The following is a 6,977-nucleotide window of genomic DNA, read 5'->3' on the forward strand; positions in this document are numbered from 1 at the left end:
AGTCTGGATTTGAAGTTTTTTTGTTTTAAGATAGCGACCTTCATGTCTGTGATTGCGTGACCAGAGAGATTGAAGTGTTCTCCGACTGGTTTATGAATGTTATAATTCTTGACATCTGATTTGTGTCCATTTATTCTTTTACGTAGAGACTGTCCAGTTTGACCAATGTACATGGCAGAGGGGCATTGCTGGCACATGATGGCATAGATCACATTGGTGGATGTGCAGGTGAACGAGCCTCTGATAGTGTGGCTGATGTTATTAGGCCCTGTGATGGTGTCCCCTGAATAGATATGTGGGCACAATTGGCAACGGGCTTTGTTGCAAGGATAAGTTCCTGGGTTAGTGGTTCTGTTGTGTGGTATGTGGTTGTTGGTGAGTATTTGCTTCAGGTTGCGGGACTGTCTGTAGGCAAGGACTGGCCTGTCTCCCAAGACTTGTGAGAGTGTTGGGTCATCCTTTAGGATAGGTTGTAGATCCTTAATAATGCGTTGGAGGGGTTTTAGTTGGGGGCTGAAGGTGAGAGCCAGAAGAGTTCCCAGAAGTTACCTACTACAGGACAGGCCTAACAAAGAAAATAACAGAACGCCACTAGCCGTCACCTTCAGCCCCCAACTAAAACCCCTCCAACGCATTATTAAGGATCTACAACCTATCCTAAAGGATGACCCAACACTCTCACAAGTCTTGGGAGACAGGCCAGTCCTTGCCTACAGACAGCCCCGCAACCTGAAGCAAATACTCACCAACAACCACATACCACACAACAGAACCACTAACCCAGGAACTTATCCTTGCAACAAAGCCCGTTGCCAATTGTGCCCACATATCTATTCAGGGGACACCATCACAGGGCCTAATAACATCAGCCACACTATCAGAGGCTCGTTCACCTGCACATCCACCAATGTGATCTATGCCATCATGTGCCAGCAATGCCCCTCTGCCATGTACATTGGTCAAACTGGACAGTCTCTACGTAAAAGAATAAATGGACACAAATCAGATGTCAAGAATTATAACATTCATAAACCAGTCGGAGAACACTTCAATCTCTCTGGTCACGCAATCACAGACATGAAGGTCGCTATCTTAAAACAAAAAAACTTCAAATCCAGACTCCAGCGAGAAACTGCTGAATTGGAATTCATTTGCAAATTGGATACTATTAATTTAGGCTTAAATAGAGACTGGGAGTGGCTAAGTCATTATGCAAGGTAGCCTGTTTCCTCTTGTTTTTTCCTACCCCCCCCCCCCCCAGATGTTCTGGTTTAACTTGGATTTAAACCTGGAGAATGGTCAGTTTAGATGAGCTATTACCAGCAGGAGAGTGAGTTTGTGTGTGTATGGGGGTGGGGGGGATGTGAGAAAACCTTGATCTATGCAGGAAATAGCCCGACTTGATTATGTAAAGAGTTGTCACTTTGGATGGGCTAGCACCAGCAGGAGAGTGAATTTGTGTGGGGGGGTGGAGGGTGAGAAAACCTGGATTTGTGCTGGAAATGGCCCACCTGTTGATCACTTTAGATAAGCTATTACCAGCAGGACAGTGGGGTGGGAGGAGGTATTGTTTCATGATTTCTGTGTGTATATAAAGTCTGCTGCAGTTTCCACGGTAAACATCTGATGAAGTGAGCTGTAGCTCACGAAAGCTCATGCTCAAATAAATTGGTTAGTCTCTAAGGTGCCACAAGTACTCCTTTTCTTTTTCCAGAAATAGAAGGCACCTATGTTAGTACAGAACACAACTTTGCACAAGACTTACTTGGTGGAAAAGGGGATTCAGAGAAAACTAACACAGATGATAAAATTGTGTAGCCTTCAGATATGTTGTTACCAGTGAAAATGAAATTAAACAGAAAGTTTATTGCAGAATAAGAGACTGATTATGATTATACTGATTATGAATTTATTTGCAACACTGAAAGTTTTCTGGGTTTTCTTCTGGGTTCAGAAAAGAATTAGATTAAGTTTATGTAGTATAGGTCCATCAATGGCTACTAGCCAAGATGGCTAAGCCTCTGACTGCCAGATGCTAGGAGTCAATGATACGGGATGGATCACTCGCTAATTGACCTGTACGTTCCTCCTGAAGCATCCAGCATTGGCCAATGTCAGAAGACCGGATACTGGGCTAAATGGACCATTGGTCTAATCCAGTATGGCCATTCTTATGTTTCTGTCTCCTGCCTCCCTCCAAGTAGTATATGAAAGGTGACTAATCCTATAAAGTTTATTTGATGTAATTTACCCTCTTTGGATTAAGGAGTTCTAAAGTAAAACCTCACTCAAAAGGGGTTGGTGTATGGTAGTATGTAGGAGAAATAGTGTATATCAAAATAAAGACCTAGTATAGACTTTAATTATTACTATTTCAAATGGATTTTTGATAAGCTTTTAAAATAATATTTCTGTTGAGAAAAAATTACATAAGGAGACATGTGGTGTAACATTTTACCCAGTTATAAGGCAACAATCACTGAAATCTCCAGTTCTCTTATTTGCAAACCAAAGTTTATATCCCGTCTGTCAGGAGGTGCCTTAATTTAAAATGGTGATGGGTACAAGATAGTAGCTTTTCTCGTTTTTTAAGTTTTGGTTTTTTGCAACCAGTTTTTTCATGGGTGCTGTCATGGTTCCTTCCCCACTCTGAACTCTAGGGTACAGATGTGGGGACCTGCATGAAAGATCCCCTAAGCTTATTCTTACCATCTTAGGTTAAACGCTGCCACCACCAAAGTGTTACACAAAAAACAGGGGAAGTACCCACTTGGAAACATCTCCCTGCCAAAATATCCCCCCAAGCACTACACCCCCTTTCCTAGGGAAGGCTTGATAAAAATCCTCACAAATTTGCATAGGTGAACACAGACCCAAACCCTTGGATCTTAAGAACAACGAAAAGCAATCAGGTTCTTAAAAGAAGAATTTTAATTAAAGAAAAAGTAAAAGAATCACCTCTGTACAGTCAGGATGGTAAATACCTTACAGGATAATCAGATTCAAAACATAGAGAATCCATCTAGGCAAAACCTTAAGTTACCAAAAGACACAAAAACAGGAATAAACATTCCATTCAGCACAACTTATTTTATCAGCCATTTAAACAAAACAGAATCTAACGCATATCTAACTAGATTGCTTACTATTTATAGGAGTTCTGACCTGCATTCCTGCTCTGGTCCTGGCAAAAGCATCACACAGACAGAGAGAACCCTTTGTCCGTCCTGTCCCCCCCCAGCTTTGAAAGTATCTTGTCTCCCCATTGGTCATTTTGGTCAGGTGCCAGTGAGGTTATCTTAGCTTCTTAACCCTTTACAGATGAAAGGGTTTTTCCTCTGGCCAGGAGGGATTTAAAGGTGTTTACCCTTCCCTTTATATTTATGACAGGTGCCAAGGTCCTTTTTAGTTTGAGGAGGCCAGCTATTAGAGCATGTCCATTTAACCCTCAGACAAGGCTGTGGAAACCTTCAGAACTTTTATTTTTTGTTTTTGATGTCTATGGGGTCCTCACATCCATGCTGCATGTGGTTTGCTACAATTAATACTTTAAGAAAACTCCTAGGTGAAGTGAGACTTTACCAAAGTGACTTTGGCCTAAAGTGATAGTCATTTCAACTGGCTCAGGACACATTGTCTGTATCCAAGGAGTTTTCACACCTGATTTGACTGGACACCTCAAGGAGTCACTGTAAAGTGGGGTAAGGTGGAATCATCAATTGTAAAGATCAAGAGAAAGGTGGAAGTCCTTCACCTTCGAGGTCAAACAGCTGTCTAACAGAGACTGATGTACTGTGACCCCAAGACTGATCCCCTCTGGGGAAGGAAGTCACATCATCAACAGGCTATGACAGCCCTGACTAGTCTGTCTGTATCTAAAATAGCAGACTAGCCTTCACTGCAGCTACACCCCTACACTCCCTTGGCATTCTAGTAACTTGCCATTCCTTTTTCTATTGTTTCTCTTTTGTTTTTATTTGCTGGAAGACATAAGAACAGCCATACTGGGTCAGAGCAAAGGTCCATCTAGCCCAGTATCCTGTCTTCTGACAGTGGCCAATGCCAGGTGCCCCAGAGGGAATGAATAGAACAGGTAATCAAGTGATCTGTTCCCTGTCACACATTCCCAGCTTCCAGCAAACAGAAGCTAGGGACACCATGCCTGCCCATCCTGGCTAATAGCCATTGATGGATCTATCCTCCATGAATTTATCTAGTTCTTTTTTGAACCCTGGTATAGTCTTGGCCTTCATAACATCCTCTGGCAAGGAGTTCCATGGGTTGACTGTGTGAAGAAATATTTCCTTTTGTTTGCTTTAAACTTCCTGCCTAATAATTTCATTTGGTGATCCCTAGTTCTTGTATTAAGAGGAGGCGTAAATAACACTTCCTTATTTACTTTCTCCACACCAGTCACGATTTTATAGATGTCTATCATATCCCCTCTTAGTCATGTCTTTTCCAAGTTGAAAAGTCCCAGTCTTCTTAATCTGTCCACATATGGAAGCTGTTCCATACCCCTAATCATTTAGTTACCCTTTTCTGAACCTTTTCCAATTCCAATATATCTTTTTGAGATGGGGCGACCACATCTGCATGCAGTATCCAAGATGTGGGCGTACCATGGATTTATGTAGCAGCAATATGATATTTTTAAACCACCAGCTGCACGTTTGCTGTCACGTTGCCCAGGATGTCATTAACACATCCCGAATGGCAGTGCAGTTAATTCACAGTTGCCTGGTGTACTGTCTGCCATGGATAGGAGCAACATTACATTATTTTTGGCATTCACAGAACAGCTGCACACAATGGACGATCGCTTTTGAGCTCAGGAAACTAGCATTGAGTGGTGGGATCGCATTATCATGCAGGTCTGGGATGAAGAGCAGTGGCTGCAGAATTTTTGGATGAGGAAAGCCACCTTCCTGGAACTGTGTGCCGAGCTCGCACCAGCACTGAGGCGCAAGGACACCGAAATGAGAGCTGTCCTCTCTGTGGAGAAGTGTGGGGCGATCACAGTGTGGAAGCTGGTGACTCCAGACTTTTGCTGGTCAGTCCCGAATCAGTTTGGAGTCGGGAAGTGAACGGTTGGGGCTGCGTTAATGCAAGTGTGCAGGGCCATTAATCGCATCCTCCTAGGAAGGACCATGACTCCTGGCAATATGCGTGACAGTGGATGGCTTTGCAGAGATGGGTTTCCCTAACTGCAGAGGGGCAATAGATGGCATGCATATCACAATTTTGGCACCGGAACACCCTGCAACATAGTACATCAAGAGGAAGGGGTATTTTTCTATGGTGTTGCAGGTGCTTGTGGATCATTGAAAGCATTTCACTCACATCACCACAGGGTGGTCTGGAAAGATGCATGACACACGTATCTTCAGGAACACCGGCCTGTACTGAAAGCTGGCCCCACGAGGCCCGCGGGCGGGGTAGGTCGCTCCCAGCCCCGCAGAGCCACACAGAGGGCCGAGGCGCCCCTGCCCGCCGGTCCCTGCGATTTGCCGCGCGTGCGCGGTGCCAAGCAGGCGGAGACTACATTTCCCAGCACACCCGGTGCACAGCAGCCCTTCCCAGGCATGCGCAGCACAGCTCGCACCGAGGGGGCGTTTCCCCACCCCCGCGCCCCTGCCAGAGCTGGGCACGCAAGCCAGGGCGGGTCTCCCTGTGCCCGGCTGGGGTGTAGGGCACAAGGAATGTGCTGCCGCTGATAAGGAAAGGGGTGGTAACAAAGCTGCTAGGTCAGGGGTGGCCAGCCTGTGACTCCGGAGCCACATGCGGCTCTTCAGAAGTTAACATGCGGCTCCTTGTACAGGCACCAACTCCGGGGCTGGAGCTACAGGCGCCAACTTTCCAATGTGCCGGCGGGTGCTCGCTGCTCAACCCCAGGCTCTGCCACAGTCCCTGCCCCCACTCCACCCCTTCCTGCCCCCTCCCCTGAGTCTGCCGTGCCCTCGCTCTTCCTTCCTCTCCCCCAGAGCCTCCTGCATGCCATGAAACAGCTGATCGGGAGGGAGAGGGAGGCGTGTGGGGATGTGGTCCCTGGAGGAGTGAATTGTTACCAGCAGCAATTACTGATACAAGGTTGTTCTGATTTGCTGACTTGTTGCTACCTCTCATCTTGAGCATCCTCTGGTCCTGGGGTTGCACATTGTAACAATGAGGATTGCATCTGTCCCAAGTTGCTACCTCTCACCTTTCCCATCTTCTGGTCCAGGAGTAGCAAAGTGTGACCTACCTCTGCCAGCTCTCACGGTGTAGAACTCTGTGAATTGGATGAGGCCTGTGGGCCCTTCTTTGGCTGTTTAAAATATAAATTAAACAGCACAATGACATATATCTGTACAATAACAAAGCTAAATGAAAAGGAGTACTTGTGGCACCTTAGAGACTAACCAATTTATTTGCGCATAAGCCTACAGCTCACTTCATCGGATGCATACTGTGGAAAATACAGAAGATGCTTTTATACATACAAACCATGAAAAAATGATGAAGTGATCAGAGGAATTCACGGACTCCCAGCCACAGATGAGACAAATATGTGAACTGCTACGAGACTTTATGCAGTCAGATACTTTGATAAGGGATTCTTTGTTTCGGAGGGCTATATGTAAAATATTTCACTGCAGTGTTTTCTCCACAAATTGTAATTAGTGGGGGTGTGTTCAAAGGAAGGCGGGGGAACAAAGAGGGGTGAGACTTAGGGAGAAGGTAGGTTGTATGGCACCATAGTAAATACTGAAAAAATGTTTCACAACTATTTTATTAGATTTAAGTAATTTAACAGTGAGCCACAATAATGTGTTGTTGTGGTGTACTGGGTTATACCCGGTCAGGCAGTTTTGGGACCTTTTAGGAATCATATGGTGCTTGGTTTACATGTATCAATATAACACTGACAATATTAGTTTTGTGGTTCTTACAGTAGATTTATGATTGTTACACAGTCACTGATCCTATGAATTGTC

This window comes from Lepidochelys kempii, chromosome 28 (genome assembly GCF_965140265.1).
Source record: "Lepidochelys kempii isolate rLepKem1 chromosome 28, rLepKem1.hap2, whole genome shotgun sequence".
NCBI classification, from domain to species: domain Eukaryota; kingdom Metazoa; phylum Chordata; order Testudines; family Cheloniidae; genus Lepidochelys; species Lepidochelys kempii.